Source organism: Parasteatoda tepidariorum, chromosome 7 (assembly GCF_982258835.1).
Source record: "Parasteatoda tepidariorum strain Cologne lab strain chromosome 7, Ptep-v5.0, whole genome shotgun sequence".
NCBI lineage: Eukaryota > Metazoa > Arthropoda > Arachnida > Araneae > Theridiidae > Parasteatoda > Parasteatoda tepidariorum.
In genome coordinates, this window is record NC_141761.1 from 55,112,696 (window position 1) to 55,131,496 (window position 18,801).

Consider the following 18,801-nt stretch of genomic DNA (forward strand, 5'->3'; position numbering starts at 1 on the left):
TAAATTCAAAGCGTCATTGAAATAAAATATAATTAAAATGTCAAAACAACTACTAAATTAAAAAGAAAAATTTTAGTATCGTAATTAAATGAATTTAATTTAATTACTTATCAACATATATTAAAGTGAACTGGAATGTCAAAATGTAAACAAATCTAAAAAAAAAAAAAAAAAAGCTTACTCGAAATAATAACATGTCCATAGAGTACATCATCAACTTCCCCATATAGTTTATCACATAATTCCTGAGATAAAGTTTTAAAATTAATGTCAATGACTAGACATCGTATTTGAGTTTTCCTGAAACTCCATGAATGAGCATCTTATGAAATAGGAAAAAGAAACAAGAGCACTTGAGAGACATTTTCTTTGAGAGAATTTAAGAGAGAGATAAAAATATAGTCTCTTTCCAGCAACCAAACCTACCGACCATCAAGTATATCACTAATCGATACGATTGGCAAAAGGAAAAATCGCCAGCATTTAAAAACACCCGCTCACCATCTTTTTTCCTCGAAGATGGAAAACCATAACTTTCATTCTTACTCTCATCTTAAAACAATTTGATGAAAACTGGGCGGTCAAAATAAGTTGAATTAGCGATTCGTGGAGCCAAAAAGTCGCGCCGCCCAATCAAATCTTTTAAAATTTCACCACGCAATTTTTGAAAAATTTTCCACGAGCCGCTATTCGATGGAAGTTGCTTCAGAGTCATGGCAAAGGCGTTCTGGTCACAACGCATCAATACAAACGCACAGGAGAAAGAGCGCTCTTGTTCGCTCCTTTTTTTTCCCAGCGTCTCCCTTTTTCCTGAAGAGATCTAAGATGCGGGAGTATCGCTATGACGTAATCGTTACGCGTGAATAAGCGCATCTTGCTTGGTGAGCGGGCGCTTCGCAATTCAAAATCCCAATTTTAAAATTTTGACACTCAAAAATCGGATTTAACTAGTAAGAAATATAAAATGATTTAAGAGCAACTTACACGACACCCTCTCAGCAGGAACCTTCCAGCAGCCATATTGGATAGCGAGCACTTACCCACAATCCTCTTCGAGAGAATAAAACAAAAAAGATGGCGGCATGTACACAAATGTCATCAGCGTGTGTCATTTAACCGATTTTGAGTTGATTTGTTGTTTATAATTTATTGAAACAGTTTCTTTTATGTTCAGCGATTGCTATTAGTGTTTTAAAATCATCTTAAAGGCTTTTTTTGTAGCTTTGAGTAAAGGTAAGTGCTAATAGTAAACACAATATGATCAACAATAAATATTTCACAAAATTATTGATTTTTCTTCTTTAAATATTAATAAAATTTCTATTTATCTAATGTGATTGAGTGAAGCTGGCTTATTGAAATAATTGTTATGATACATCATTTTAGTTTTTTGTCGTGGTTGAAGTAAGTTATTAATAAATTTACTGAATCTTAGATTTTCGAACAATTTTACCGGCGTTATGGCTTATATATGTTATTACTGAATTATATCATAAAATAAACTTACATATGATCTTGAGGTAGATTTGAAATTACTTGAATACTAATTGTCGTTTCATATTGAAAACATTTTATTCTTTATTTACTATGACAGGAAGATGTGATTGAGTAGGGATGTGTAGTGTATTTATTTATCATTTTAAAATTAATTACAAAATAAGATTGAGCTACGCACTAAAATCAAATTTAATGAAAAGTTCTGTTCATTTAAGTGATTTTGAACTTGCCAACTGTTTGAATAAAATCATTATGTAAACAAATAAATAAATCATAGTTTAAGTACATTTTTATGACTGTAATAGAATTAAAAAACACATAGACATGTGAATGCTGAAAAATATGTGATTGATTTAATTTGTACATAATTACAAGTTTGCTGGCTCTCCTAGTTGGCATTAGGTACTGTTGATATAAATATAAAATAAATGACAATGTTAAAATGACAAGTGGTACTGATCATTATGACATATTTCATAATGATGTGTGCTGTTATAATTTATTTAAAGTATGGGGAATATAAATTGTAATTATTTTGATCAGTTTGTTTTTAAATAAACTTTATAAGAGAATTTTTTAATGTACCAAAATATTCGTTAAGTTTTGGCAACTTCTGGGCACGTACTGTTTATATAAATAAAAAAAATCTGAAAATTTGCAATACTAATTATTGTGACACACTTCGTAATGATCTATGCTTTTATAATTTTTAAAAGACTTGGGAATATAAATTGCAACTATTTTGAACAGTTGGCTCTTAAATACATTTCATAAGAAGATTTTCGTATCGATTTATAGAAGATTTTGTATCGAAATAGTTTTGCCAACTTCTGGGCAGTGGCCTGCGCTAAACTAAAAAAAAACATCGCAGAAAGGGACCATCTCGAAAGGTATAACTACCCCTGGGCAAACATCTACATGTTTGTTTGTTTTTTAAATTTGCAGGTTTAAAGTCTATTTGGCACCTTGGCGATTGTAGTTGGCCCGGCAGATCACTATACGGAAATATCTCCCCTTTCAAGTTGGTACTTTTCTGTTTTTTTTTTTTTTTTTTTTTTTTTAAATTTTCGCAGGCTGCTGCCTGGAAGTTGCCAAGACTTGAAGATTATTTTGCCAAAAAATCAGGATACAGAAATCTCTGTATTCTTTTTCTTCTCGTTAAATTTAAATTTGTTTGTTCGTATGGAATCATTAATGTGGGTAATCTCAATAATGGCAATTAGTTACATTAAGTATACCTTATACATATTAATGCAAAAAATTATCCATTAAATATTGTGCAATTAATGAAAAAAATTGATATAGCATGTAAGTGTTATGTCTGTTTTGTCGAACTTGAATTTCAATAATTTCGTTTTTGTTGTTTTTAAATGTTGTTTCATTCTTCATCTATTTTTCAATCAAATTATTTGCATTATTCTGATATCAACATAAAGGGCTAATTTTTACATTTGTATCAAGCTATTCGTCGATGAATTATTCATATATTGTTTACACTTTTCCATGAGTTAGTTATACTTTTTGAAAAGTTTGTTAGATTATCAACATTGCTATGTAAACAAACATTTTATTCTTTATTGAATTTTATTTGCTTGCTGAATTTTATTTGCTTATGTTATAACATGAAATATTTTTGTCTATGTTGTTGTCTTGAACTCTTAATATTTTTTAGTCTGTTAACAATGTTTGATTGATCCTATTGTTTACTTTTCTAATAGAATTATTATATTTTATAATGTTCTCTATTTTGTAAACAAACATTTACTTTTTTGCTTTTTCAATGTTTTCATATTCACGAACCCTCTACGCTTTTGCACTTGTGCTGTGTCTTCGTTGTTTTTATAGGGATGAGATTAAGATAATGGGTTTAATAACTTTTTTTTTAGGATGGATGTGCACTTTAGAACTTCAGACAGTGCATAGCTCAGATTATCATCTCTTTTTGAAGTAGAAATGTCCCAAAGTGGAATATCTTGCATTAGTTAAACAGCGCACTAGTTTTATCTCAAAATCAGTAGATAACAAAATTTATTTATTGAGCTGTTTGTATGTAATCATTAGTATCTGATAAAAATGATTATGTTAGATCATTTTATTCAAAGTAACTAAAATAGTAGTCACCGCGACTGATGATAAAAGTTTATACGACTTGTTGGTCGTGAGCTTCGATACTTTTTAGCAGCAACTACTGTTCTCGCTTTCGTATTGTTTACATTTTTTATAAGTTTCTGTCTTTTTCTTCTTAAGAATAATGTTTTCTTTCTTATTGAGCCTAACTTGCTTTTTTGAGTTTTTCATTAAGTACAGAATCAATATTTTAAGGCTGACTTGTTTTAAGCTATTTGTGTATTATCTCATCGTTGATAACATAATGATTGTGTTATACATAGAGTTTAACTCCAAACAATTAGAATTATGTTTACTAGCTACTTATGATTAATGATATTGATATGATAGCTTGGAATTTTATCTTCTGTTCTTGAGTTTGAGTTTCAATGATTTGTGGATAGCTAATGCTTCTTCTTATTCTATATGGTGTTTCTCTGTATTATTGGCAGATGGCAGCACAGTATGTGGTGTACATGGATGGGTGACTGAATGTAAACAATAACAATCTTCCTAAAACCAGTAGAAATGTAGAAAACTTCCGGTGTACCCCTTCATTTACGATGCGGTGTGGGAACAAACTTGATATTCTTTTATGTGTGGTTAAACTTACGTATAATTTTACTATTTGTAAAAGTTTTCTGTAATTTAAAAATTCTAAAAGGTAATGGGCCTTAAATAGATTTAAGAAAACTATTACAGCATAAATAAGGCGTAAGGTTTGTCATGTTTGAGTATTATCCCCTAATTGGCTGTATTTGTGTGAAATATTGCCGTTTGTTATTTTTTGGGTAGCACCATAACATGCTTCTAGAGTTGTGCTAATAAATTTGTTTTATGCTAAAATTAAATGGCTTATGCTAAAGTAAAAATGAAAGAACATGTTATATTGTAAATACCACAGTATATTAATATTGGCTTGAGCGCTTTACCAAGCTTAGTGAAAATAAATCAGAACTAGAAACACGGAGGTTTTACGATAAATATTAACCGCTAGCACCACCTATACTTAGCTTTACGCTGTCAACCATTCGTAACTTATCATCTAAAGAACTAAAATAAGTGATTAAAAGTATTTAAATATAATTATACTGCCTCAATTCTATTGTTGCATCTCATTATAAATTAAGTCTTATGAAAAGAAACAAAAACCCAGAAAGTTAGTCATGCAAACATGTTTACACATGCTAAACATAAGTCTTTTATTAAAAAATCTGCATGATGCGATTAATTTGCATTGAGTAGCTTGCATGTTATCTCATATTTGATATTTTATAAAAATAATTTTGCGTAACTACTTTATTCCGAGTAATCGAAATCATGCTAATAATCTAGCTACTGATGATTAATGAAACTAAGATATCAGTGTGTAATTTTTTTGTCGTTAAGTTTGAGCTCAATAATTTTCTGTTAACAAATGCTGTTTATTGTTTCTATTTACATTTTTGGTAAGTTAGTTACATTTTAGAAAGATGTTGTTGTGTTTTGTAAATATTTTCTAATTAATTGCGCTTAATTTGCTGACACAAATTTTTTATTATGAAATTAGCTTTATGAAACTTCTTTTTATTGAGAAGTTGGTGCGTTATCTCATCTTTGATATTTGGTAACAATGATTCATGGTAACCAGACTTGACCAATAAGCTACCTCTTGGTGATTGAAGAAACTACAGTATTAGCATGTTTTTTTTTTTGTTTTTTTTGTCATTGTTATTGAGCTCAAATAATTTATTGACAACAAATGCTCTTTTATTTCTGTTGTTGTTTACATTTTGGACAAGAAAATTTAAAAAAAAAAAAAACGTTTTCTTCTTTATTGAGCAAAATTAGCATTGATGATTGTTGCAAAATCAGTGCTATATAGCTCATTTATATTTTAAATAAAGTTAAACAATGTGACAAAAAATAGTATACTATCTATAGTTTCGGTTTGATAAAAAAGAACTTTCCTCAATTTCAAAAAACAAAATGACAGAAAAAAAAACACTTGAGAAATAAGTTGCAATAACTGAGAGAAGGAAACAAAAATTGCAATAAGGAGCATTTTTTCTTATTACAATTTATTTGTCACATATTTTCTTTTGTCATTTTGTATTTCCACGCTGAGGAAGGTTCTCATTAATAAAATTGACACTATACTATATGTCCATTTCTGTTCAAATATTTGTGTTTCATTAACATTGTTTATAATTATTTATACTTGGCCCAAAGTATACCCTTTCTTTTTTTTTGAATTATATTATAAAGTTAACTGAATACTCTTTCTTCATACGAGGCAAAAAAAGGCAAATGTTCACTGAATTGTTATTGTTCAACGCTACAAATATTGGTTATACTCACTTAATAGATTAAGCTAAAGTAGTTTAAATTTTTTAAATGTATTATTGTCTATTCTGTTGACTTTTTTTTTTAACTTTATAACCGTCGCTGAACAGCTGACCCAAATTTGGGTTTACGACCACTAATGTTCAACGCTGTAGACTTGTAATTTTGAACCCAATCCAGAAGACGAAGGAACTCCTGGATCAAGCATTGGGAGAAATTTGCATTCGTGGAGGACTTTTTGATGGAACTTACCTGCATTTTCATTACATAGAGAGGAAAACCACAAAACCCTCCCACGGTTAGCATGATGGGAAGGGGACTCTAACCCATGATCCGTCTACCACTGAGGATATTTTACGTCAGCACTGTGGTAGGTGTGAGCTGGGTGCGGAATTTAAATTAACCTGCCATCGCCGGGATTCAAACCTGGTTTACTGCATTGGAGGGCGAACGCTCTATCCCCTGACTTTGTGTTATTAGATTAAGTAAAATCGACTTTTTGAAATTTATTACATCAAAATCAAGACTGACCATATTCCTCGCATATATGAGTACGCTCATATGATAGTGACATTATCATAATGCCATTACATCGAGGTAAACTCATAATGGTCAAGATTTTCCGCAATCAAAAATTTTTTTTCCTGGTACTTATCCCTTTTGGTAATTTTAATTTGATTTAATTATTCAATACTTTATGTTTAAATGTTTGCAGCTACTGCGATGTAAACAAGTTTGTTTTTCCTGTGATCTTATCTAAGGATAAACAACGGATTATAGATTTCTTGAGTAAGAATTATTTGAGAAAGTAGATGAATAATCGAGGGGAGAGTGTTTGGTATGTGAGATGGCACGTGTTGAAAAGCAACACACTGCCAAGCATTTTAGAGTTACTCAATTATAATACTATGCCTACATATTTTTTGCTAAAACTCCTTTTAAATGGGTTTAACTTTACTAGCGAGCAAAGTGTGGATGGTTCGAACCATATAAGACTGCTTAGCAATCTTGGGAGGGTTGTGGAGCAGAGCTAATTAATCTTATATTAACCAACAAGCCTAGAAATAAAACCATTTATTAGGCTAATAACTGTACACATTACATTAACAGTAACATGAATATTTTACTTCTTGGGTTAATGTTTCTTACTTCATTTTCTACCTCATTTTGTGTAATTCAAACATTTTGACTAAGGGTGAATTTTTATTGTTGAAATTAAATAGGGGTGAAAAAAATTTCTTTAGGAATTATAACCTTGTGAAATATTAGTTTAATCAGTTTAGTTTCAGTAAAATTGATTTATTATTTGATTAAAAAAATCTAAGCATAACAAATAAGTTTTGTTTTAAAGTTTTCACAAATAAGTATAAGGTATAACTAAATATGGCTTTACATTAAATAATGTTTCTTCTGATTGTATCATAACTTGCTGGTGATAGTTTTGTAAAAATGTTATAAATATAATTTGCTTTTAGTGATGTCACTTTATTAATTATTTTTATATTTAAAATTGAAATTCATATAGATATTAATTTTTTCAGGGATCCCATGTGGCAACTGATACTTAGATATTAATGATTGATGCAAGAAAATATTCGGTATCAGCAGCAAATTCATGATAAAATCAGATGAAAGTTGGTGTCATGTAAATGTTTGGAATTCTCTAAGTTTAAACCACCTATTTGAATAAGATTAATTGTAGTAAATAAAATTACAGTAGAAGATCTTTATAATGTAAACTTTAACATAAGGATTTGCATTTTATGGAATTTTGTGTTGTATAGTAACTGTGTAATAACAAACAAATTAATCAATTGTGGTTTGCCAAGCTTTTTAAATTTTTACTGCTTAGCAAGTATTTAAACAAATAATGTAAAAATTGCTTGCTTAGTTAAACTGCAAATTTCATTGTTCACACCTACATAGCTAGTGTGATTTATGGTGAATTGCAGTTTATAGAATTACATTATATATATCTTCTACTCTGTGTGTTATTGCTATATTAAGGTAGTTATAAAGTTTTTATAATACTTATTTCCTAGGTTAATATGTTCTCATTTTATGCATGAGTTGCAGTTACAAATTAGCACTTAGTATAATAAAATTTCGTAAACATAAATGCTTGTGTTTTTTTTTTAGATTTACTGTCTTATTTTTATTAATATACCAATAAATCTTTATTAAAAATTTCAGCTGTTCTGCTTTTAATAATTTATCATCATTTTTAAAAGATACAATCTTTATTGTATTGCTATTATGTCAATATTCAACAGGTTTTTGTGAAATTGCATTTACATGTTTTGTTTGAATCGCAGCATGTGTGAAACCTTTTATAAAGAAATTAAGTTTCTGCTTTTTAAGAACTACAGTTTTCTACACATCTTTATGAAATTGTATAGACATATTTTGTCTTGAAATTTTAGCAAATCTTACTCTTAATTCATTTTACTGAGGTTGTGTGCAAAACTTCAGCTATGGTTAATTTGGTCTCTTCTAAGGAAAAAATTAGTCTTTCACTCTGAAAAATCAAATTTAATTTCAAGGCAGGTGAGGAAGGATATCCTTTTTCTAAAATGTGTTAAATAATATTCATAAGACAGAAGTTTTTTCTTTTTTCAAAATATATTGAATAATTCTAGAAAAATAATATGAATAACTGTTTTTCAATTTTACATATTTTATTTTTTAAAATTTTTTTATAGACTGTGTTGAGTAATATTTATAAAATTTATTTAGTATGAATTGTTAACATAAAGCCAAATACAGGTGTTGTTTGGCGTAAAAAATAATTTTGAGTTCTTAGATTATTATTAGGAATATATTATACTTATTTTGTGGCAAAACCTAGAATTTACATTAAAGTTTCGTCCCTTTTAGTGTTAAACTTTTAGTTATAAACATTCTATAAACAATAATTTTTGAGACTCTCTGAACATTTAGAATAATTTTGAGTGGAAGACACAGTAATGTCATAAAAAAAAATAATTCAGTGTTTAAAAAAGTAAATGAAAAAAAATGTGTGTGATTACGTTATAAGATAGCGATTCATTATTTTATTTAATTGCTGCTTCAAATATTCATAGTTCGATTCACATTTCATCTGATTAAATACATAAAACTTGGCTAAATTTTATGACTTGTAATATTGGATGAAAACTTAATTCCTAATATCAATAAATCTTTGTAGAAAATAGGTTCTGTCCACATTTCTTTTCATAAACACATCTGTAGGGAGATATATTGGAAGTTTCCTCAGTCTTTCAGTTTTAGGACATTAGTTATTGCATAAGCTCTGTAAAGCATCCTTTAATGAAACAGTTTTTTAATTTCCTACGGCTTTAATTTTCATAGTAACGTTCATCAGGAACTAATTATACGAAATAATTTAAGTTGATATATTAAGAGCAGATGTAAATGCATATAGTTTATATTGTGGCTGATTTTCAAAATCTTATGAAAGTGAAATATGTATCTAAGGCAACTTCTTGCATATTTTATGACTCGTCATTATATGCATTTTGAAATATTTTGCCGTTTAAATGAAATCTAATATTATATTGCTTAACTCCTCCACATATTTTATTGTTTAAATGAGGTACCTTATTATTGTCTGCTAATTTGAAATTATTATTTATTTAGTAAATAATATGAAAAAAAATGGAAGTGATATTAAAAATGTTTACAAAACAGAAGAAAAATATATGTTTGAACATATAATATGAATTTGAAATCTCTCTTGCATGTTTATAAAATTGAAAATATAATTTTTAATAAAAAAAATAAAAAAACAGCCTTATAACAATATATATATACTTATATATTTCAACACTTATATATTTCATTTATTTGGCTAGAAGAGAATTTTAATATTATTATTGATTGCTATAGCATCTATTTTCTGTTTGTGAAATTTTTGTAAAAAAGATGAAGAAAGTGATGCTTTGCTAATTCTTAATAGTTTGATTATGTCAGTTTGAAAAGGAGGAAGAAATTTTCTGATTGACATGAAAGGGGGTGAACCATCATAAAATAACTCATCTGATAAATCCTGATATCCAGGATATTTCTCTAAATTTTCCATATTTTTAAATGAATAACCTAAAACAAATTAATCAAAAAAGTTAAACTGAAAAATGCTGCTAGAATTATAATAGATACTATTTTTTTTCTGCATTTGTTTTTATATTCAAAGTTTAAATGAATTTCGAAAAAAAAACAAAACAAATGAAGATAAAAATGCAAATAAAAGCTAAAGCAATTTTCATCCTATTATTAAACTCAAAGTTTTATGCAAGCAATAGAAAGTACATTTATTCTTTTTAAATTGGTATTGTTTTACAAAATTCTGATCTAAATCTAATGCTAAAATTCAATTAAAATGCTATAAGTTCCAGTCGAGAGTGTCTTGGTTCTTTGTTAATATAGAAAAGAAAATAAGTTTTTTCAATTGCTTTAACAGCATTTTTAAAATTGTATTACAAAAAACTTTAATTTAAGATATACAAATGTATATATGTCAACAGGTCTACGTGACTTATAAATTTCCAATTCTTAGATTATTATTTTTCCTATCTTTAAGAAAGTAACATAATATAAGTTTTTTGTTTCTTTTAAAATTAATTACTCTCATTATTTCATTAAAAAATAAGTTTAAAATTTCTATGATCTGTATCATCCACTTCTTCCAAACATTTTGTTTTCACCTAATCCCACAGTAACGCCATCTATTAGATTTATGAAGTACCAATTTCCCTTTCGATGTCATTAATGACATTTGGTCCCGCATTTTATGAGTATAATTTCTTTTATGTTTGATTAGAATTTCCATAGCCTTATTTTCTAAAATTAAATTAAAAGCTGTTGAGAAACAAGCCTTCACCCTTTGTTATGAAATAATTAAAAAAATTATTTTATTATACATTTCAAAATTTAACTCAAGAATGTATCATAATTTTAACTAAATTAAATGTGCGGTAAATAATAATAAAAAAAAAATTTTGCCTTTCAGAATTTTTTTTAAAACTAAATTTGACAACGTTTATTCACATAATTTTATATTTATATAAACGATTAAATTAATATTTTTAGACAATTATTTTTAATGATTAGCTTTTTTTTTTCTTTTTTTTTCAATCCTGTGAAAATAACAAACATAAAATAATTAATCTTGGGATTTCTGTTATTAAGCCTATAGTAATAAATAAATCTGTATTAGGAAATATTGAGACCGATAAAAAAATCCAGACGCATTAAGCACAAAACTGTTGGAATCCTTACCATATATAATTTTGAATGGAATAACCTTTTGTTGAGAACAAAATGTTTTTTTAATGATTTATAATATAACGTATGATATTAGGATGCAATTAAAAAATTTAAGCATAAACGTATTTGAATGTTTGTTAATTTGGAAGTCTAGTCGACTACAATTTAAAAAAAAATATATCAAGAATTTGAAACGACGTTAAAAATTTTAAGCTCTTGCCTCGGTGTATGATATTTCAGTTTTGTTTAAATTGACTACCCTCAATAAAGCATAATCTTCGTCATTGTTCGTTCTAAATTTTTCATGTCATTGACTCCGTAATAAATATATAATGATTACTTCTTATAAACTATTCTAGTAAGTTAATTTATTGCTTCACGACTAAATAGTTCATAAAACTTAAACAAAATTTTATAGGTTTGCACATATGTGTCTGAAGGGGTTCTTTAGAATAAAATTTGCAATATGCACACTACACTCAAATCCCACTAAAATAGTAATAAAAAACATGTGTTTATACTATTTATTTATGGCATAACACCTTTATCTTAATGGCATGCAAATTATTGCTTAAATTATTATTGCTGCTGTCCCCTACGGAAGTGTTAGCATCTTTGATTCTCTAACACTTCCGTAGTCTGTTGGAGGAATGAATTAAATGCAGTGGAAAATGGCAGTAAAAATTGTTGGTTTATACATTTATTTTATTTGATGAGGGCAGTTCTGTGTTCACAACTCTTTTGAAGAGGCAGCTTTATTTAAAAGAATGTTAACAAAGAAAAATTTATTTAAATTTCATTTCTTAAATTAATTTCGAGGAATTGACATAAAACTTGAATTTATTTAGAGTCCATTTTTTAAAATTTATGTAAATGCTCTTAACTAAAACTAGAATACCAGCTAATATATAGGAAAAATATTCCCCTTTTTAAGTGTGAATGTTTATGCATTGTTTTAACACAGAGTTTATTATTTTCATTATAAGCTACGCATGCAATTTTAATATTGCAATTTTTCTATTAGTAACTCAATTGTTAAGATATTTTGAAACGTAGTTCTTATTTCTTTCTCCCATCTTGCAAACATATGTAATGGATTTTTAAAAAAATCTCAAATGTTTAACTTGCTCATCAGTAAACGCTTTTTCTCATTATTTAGAAAAGTTGGCAAATATTGCTGCCACTACATATTTCTGAATTGCTACAAGTGTCTTAATTATAGCAAAATTTGTAGATTCAAGTAATAAAAAAAAATGTTTAATTTAAAATATATATATATATATCCCACCCCGCAAATAATGTTCGTATTTGAAAAAAGAAGAAAAAACGAATTTTAATGAATTCAACAGTATGATTATATTTACTTATTCGAATAAGTTATTATATATTGTTGTCTTGATAAGTTTGCAATCTTAATAAATACTAAATGCCACTATTTGGAAGTTACTAGTTATTAAAATTATTTTTTACAGTATTGTAACGAAGGTGAGTAATGCATTCAATTTTAAATTTTAGGAAATTTTCGAAGCACACTTGATTTAGATCTAGTGTGTCGTTACAAGGAGGGAAAAAAAAGAAAGATGAATCGGCCTGAAGTGCAGTGCTCACATAAATTCTAGTATAGGAAAAAATAGCATTCGTCGAAAAATTAAATTCCTAATTTATTTTAATTGTTTAAAATAATCCACGCTAAATAATCGATGAGAATAGCCCTTCGAACTATGTAATTATTTAAGTATATCGTGATTTTTGATAATAATAAATATTCTAACTTTAAGAATTTAAGTTTTTTATTTACTTGTTTTTTTCCCCCCAGGAATATTGAGTACTTAAGTAATGTACCTTTGAACTTAAGCCCTTGAATTTATTGCTAATGTTTTTAATTGATGGTAATTAATTGCTAATAATATTGCTACCCGCCAACTTTTAATCCTTGCTGGAATAATTTTCCTCAGTGGTAGTAAAATGGAATTTATATTACAATTTTAGGCTGAAACATAGGATGTATTTTTCAGAAGCTTATGCGGACTACCACAGCAGTATTACATATTAATATATATGCTTAATTTTTTTAGAAATAGTTGTTTTCAAAAAGATTTTAAAATAAATTTATAAACGCGAGGAATATATAGAAAGCAAACATTTCACTACCACTTTAAATATAGAAATAAAATTTTACGCCAAATGCGTAAAAGTTGGCAGGTATGGTTTTACCCTTTTTTTAAAACTACTGTGTTCAAATCAGAATTAATACTTAAATAAAAACTAAGTGCTTTCTTTATCCTTGCTATTTTATCTATGGTGCTTTTCCAACATTTATCCAGGCGCACTATCTTAGTCTAATTCTAAGCATATATTTTTCACTAGCTTTATCCAGATATGATTGAAAACGAACTATCTCAAACCAATCTATATTCTTTTGTCTTTGCTTCATAAATCAAATTGAGCTTTAACGATGATCATATGTAGTTTTGTACACATTACTCTGACTATAAAAATATCTTACAATAATATCATTAATTGTAATTTCCTTTCTCCCTCTGATAATCCCGCTTCCTTTTCAATTTAAGTACATGACAAATACTTTTCGCCCGGCTCGCTATCAGCACAAGTTGCAATGGGGACCAATCACAGCAAAGGAGGCGATAGCCGTTTTAGTTTTTAAGTGAAAAATAAAATAATCGCTGGCATACGCCCTCAGTACAAACCTTTTGACAGCTAAATTGCCCTCCGCCATGCGTCGTCCAAGGATGGTAAAGCAGCAACTCCCTATATACAGCAAGCACAGCACGCTTCGTCGAAATTCTGATGGATAACTTCAAGAATTCGTTACGCCCGGTCGACCGACACACCGTTTACCCAGATGAACGGTAATTTCCACTATCTACATATGGACATATATATTTATACACCCCCACACATGCATGTGTATGTACTCACACATAAACACACGCGGGCGATTGGTGTCGTATCCAGTTGAATCTTTTCTGCCGCAGTGCACAAGTTATTAAAACAATACGTGGTCCTGTCTCGCCACGACCGTCATTTCGTGAATTATCCGAGAAAACAGATTTATATCTATGCTCCAGCCTGAAGCACTGAATATGCTTTTCTCGTTTCAGACCACCCCCACCAACTTTTATTTCCTAGAAAGGGATCTTGACAGGGAAAATTTTCTCATTACGGACACGTCCCTCCCCTTAAGTTTATGTTCTTCCCTCCACCCCATTTGCAAAAGGAATGAATTTGGGGTTTTGGGAAGTATAAATGGGGGGATGGAGTGACCGCCGAGTTTTACCTATTAATAGATAAAGGAGATGGGGGGGAGGAAGGAGAAGGTTACACTCTTCAAAGTTTTGATAATTAAAAATTCATGCCCGTTATAATTCGGGGTCTGTCGACCGGGGAAGTCGCAATGCGCTCGACGGAGTGTGAAATCGATATTCTGTTAAAATCGGGGGGTCGTTCATCATTCCTTTGCTGGAAAACAATGGAGCGATGGATATCGTACAGTCTTATCTTGGATGAAGCACCCCCACCTCCCCTTATCCCTTCGGCGATTTCAATGTGGCATTTTATTCTTAAAATTCGCATCGTGTTGTCTTCAAATAAAATACTGATGTTTTAAGAATGGCAGTAAATAATCTCCCAGGAATTTTTTCATGGTAATGTGTGTCATGTATTGAAAAATGGATAATTAAGCTGCTTCGATTTGAATTGATTTTATTCGAATCGAAGAATTTGAAGCGATGGCAAAATGATGATTCGAATAACCGATTCAGTATTCAGCTTTTATTCAGACAAAACCGTTCTAAATGATTCGAAACAAAGTATCATCTAGTAATAATTCTAAACACCGTTATTTATTCAAATCTACTGGTTTGAATCAATGATTTTGATCAGAATTTTTAATAAACTGATCCGAATCTGATTAATGGATTAATTCGCATCAATGATTTGAATCATAGCATACCTTAAGACGGGAGAAACTTTTTGTCTCAAATTCTCTTTACTGCCGTTACTAATTTAAGTATATAAAAGGTGATTTCAGACATACTAGAATAAGTCATGAAGTTTCCGATACTGAAAAGAAATTCTTAAAATATTTAAATAAGAAGCAACTTAGGATTACGCAGTAAAAAAGTTCTCTTCCAGTAATTTGTTTGCATTTTGATATTTTTAATTTTTTCTTTCTTTCTCAGCAATTGAGACTTCATAACTTACTGTATGTTTGCCCCTTGTATGTTCGCCAAGGTTTGCCTTGCCCTAACTCACTTTTTCTTTCTTTTAAATTAGTAATGGAGTTGAAAGTGAATTTGCAACGGTCTGGCGTTCTCTAACTGAATTGAATAATTGCTTTTAGAATCAATTTATTCAGTGCTGATATATTTTTTTTTTATCTATACAAGCATATTTTTTTTCAAGCAGTTAGCATATTATGAAGCTGTTAACATATTTTTTCAAACTGTTAGCATATTGTGAAGCTTTTAACATATTTTTTTTCAAACTATTATCATATTGTAGCTTTAAACGAAAGCTTGTTTACGAAAATAGACATAGCATTTGATTATGTTCTTTTTAACTTTTCTTGTGGGCATCCTTTTTTCAAACAATAAACTAATAAACCCATTAAAATTGGTAATGTAATGTCGTCCACTCTGTTAAATTAGTTTTTTTAAAATTTAAAAAAAATTATTTTTTTTAAATAAAGACTTTAAAAGTTAACAGTTCTTTTTACAAGATACCAGCGGGTGCTGTAAGTTTATAGCAGTGGTTTTTATTTTATTTTATAACCGTCGTTGGACAACCGACCCAATTCTGTGTTCACGACTGTCAATGTTCAACTCCATAACCTTGTAATTTTGAACCCAATCCGGAAGACAAGGGAAATCTTGGATCAAGCATTGGAGCAATTTAGTCTTCGTGGAAGATTTTTTTGTTGGAACTAGTTTGCATTTGTATTACATGGAGAGGATAAATCACGAAAACATCTCACGGTTAATCCAACTGTAAGGGAATTTTAATCCATGATCCGTCTACCACTGAAAATATTTTAGGTATTGTCGGTGTGAGGCGGAAGTAGAATTCCTATCAAACAGCCAACGCTGAGATTCAAACCTGGGGTACCTAATTGGAAGGCGATTACTCTATCTCCTGAGCTACCGTGGCTTATAATAGTGGTTGTAAATTAATGTAGGAATTTATAGGCTTAAAATTCTAAATACGAAGATATCGCCTGAATACCTAGTTAGTTACTCCCAAAGTTCGTGACTTTGCTCATTGTTATTGTAAAGTAAGTAAGGAAAAGTAAGTACGCAATTCTCCGTTTGGTTGTTTTAATTTGGGTTGAAAACAGGAATGGTGCATATTTTGCTGGTTTTATTTTTGTAAACATGCATCTCGAGCTGTGTCCATTTTTGCAAATATACCTTTCGAGCTATGTCGAGATTTAAAAACTCCGTTACGATATTTTCTATTTCTGCATTTTACGTGCAGTTTAGCTAGACATAAGTTGTTATTTTTTTCCCTTTAAATATCTAAATTTATAAATCTAAAATTTTTTTTTTGCAAAAATGTTTGTAAAGTTAATTTAACCTTTTTTTATAACTATTTGGTCCATTTCAGAACTGTCCAATTAAAAAAAAAAAAAAAAAAAAAAAACGTTGAGGATAAGCAGTAGAAAAGTAAGTCCAGCTTTCGTAGTATCTAAATAATATAATAAAAATTCTATTGAAGTAATTTCTTTAGCCTTTTTAACCCTCTTCTATATAAAGTATTTGTTTTTGTTGTTAGTAACGGAGGTTTCATAAAAATAATTATTTATGTAATTTTTGAAATATTTTTTTATTAGTAAAAGCTAACACAGCTGTTATTAGTAAAAGCTAACTACGACAAAAAATTAATTTTTTTTATTCAATATTAGTTAAGTCTAAAAACGAAAGAAAAAAAACTCATTAGCGATAAAAGTAATATTAATTTAGATGTCAATAAAAAATTTTGAAAGATTTTTTATTTACATCCAATTTTAGCTGGTTGAAAAAGAATTTATAGCTAAAAATACCTCTAAAGTTAATATTTACTTAAAAAATTGACATAAACTAATTTTTTTCTAAAGACTGAAAAATCTATTACCGAGCTTAGATTATTGTTTTTTAGATAAAGTCGCTATTTATTTTTCGTTAAATAAATACTCTGTTTTGTACTTAATTCCTAACCATTATGGTTTTTAAATACTTTTTCCAATATTTTCATACATTTGTAATTTAGGACGATATTTAATTATACATTTAGAATGACTATTAAATTTAGATTAAATCTGTGCTTTTTTTTGTAATATTGGATCTTAGATAAAGTTATGTCTAGAAATTTTTGTCATAATTTTAGAATTTAAATTTTTTTTTGTACAAATGCAGTAAAAATTAGACACTTCGATTTTTTTCTACCATTAATTCTAATTTAGAACTTTTCTACTCTTATTTCTAATACATAAACATCAATTGTTAATTTTAGTAACACTGTGCAACTTTGATTATTAAATGAAACTTCTGTCTCAATTTTAGAAACAAACTGTTATAAGGGCTAATATCACTTTTTTTCGAAATTTTTTGTATTACAAAATACATTAAAAATTATGATTAAATCCTTTTACATATGTTTATTTTAATACTAGTTCATATCATAATAAACTATTAATAACATTAAAAATTTTGAAAATGTGCTTATTAAATCTAGACCAGACTCCACAGACTGTATTAAATCTTGAAAATATGATTTATTTCTGTTCAAATTGCGTTCAAGCTCAGTTTTGAACACTTAATTTGTTTGAGTGATCAAAATTTGAATTTACTGTAAATTGCTTTTGACGATAACATAACGTTAAATTCTGCTTGCAGTGGCTAGGAAACGATTAAAACTTACATTGTCTTCCATCAAAAAACTCTAATTAAAATTTGAGCTTAGCTAATCAGACATTGGTCAAAATTTCTACTGACGACAATCCAACTTCGGCGATAAATCCTGCTTGTAATGGTCACGATATAATCAAAATTAATGTCTTCATATGCACAATTTCAATGGAAATTTGAGAACTCGAGTTAACCAAAAAGAATTTCAAAATTTCGATTGTAATATTTCACTTTCAGAAACACGAAAATGACTTAACCCTTTGACGCTGATGAGACACCTGTGTCAGTTTTAGATTTTTTTTCTGGTGCTCTAGTTACAGATTAATTAGAGTTATATTTTATATGTCGTTAAAAAAAAAAAACTTTAGATCACGTGTTCAATCTAGAAAATTAGATTAAACTGTTTTTTATAATTACAAATTATAAAAAAACAGTTTAATAGTGATTAATAAAATCAGCCTTTTTCAAAATGAGATTTTTCCTTTACTATGTTGATTTTCGCTTCGAATTATGCAAAAAGACGCAGCTCACATTGTTCTTTCTATTCAACGTTTTCATAATTAATTCAACCCCAATCTATTTCGGCGTATAGTCAGTCCGTAGCGTATGAAAACGCCATTCGTTTTACATAATTCAAAATATCATGATTTTTGACAATTGTCAAAAACAATGCCGAAAGTTTTTTTTTTTTTTTTTGACATAA

General features: G+C 28.6%; 1 protein-coding gene and 1 long non-coding RNA gene across 4 annotated transcripts in view; one reads left to right on the top strand and one right to left on the bottom strand.

Annotated features, from left to right (window-relative positions):
* The window catches only part of LOC107451638 (uncharacterized), a 150,812-nt gene that overhangs the window by 25,864 nt on the left and 106,147 nt on the right, over nucleotides 1–18,801 (bottom strand). Inside the window, exon 1 of one of the 3 annotated variants that reach the window (XM_043045712.3) lies at nucleotides 985–1,059. The exons of 1 other annotated variant lie outside the window; for it this stretch is intronic. The gene's annotated coding sequence lies outside the window, so the exon portion shown is untranslated. Of the gene's footprint in view, nucleotides 1–181; nucleotides 805–984; nucleotides 1,060–18,801 lie in introns of those variants that run through there. One more of the 3 variants, XM_043045708.3, reaches the window with a different exon arrangement.
* On the top strand, nucleotides 689–8,047 carry LOC122270016 (uncharacterized). Its single transcript, XR_006225541.3, has 2 exons — nucleotides 689–1,233; nucleotides 7,470–8,047. It is a non-coding gene; the product is annotated as an uncharacterized LOC122270016 (long non-coding RNA).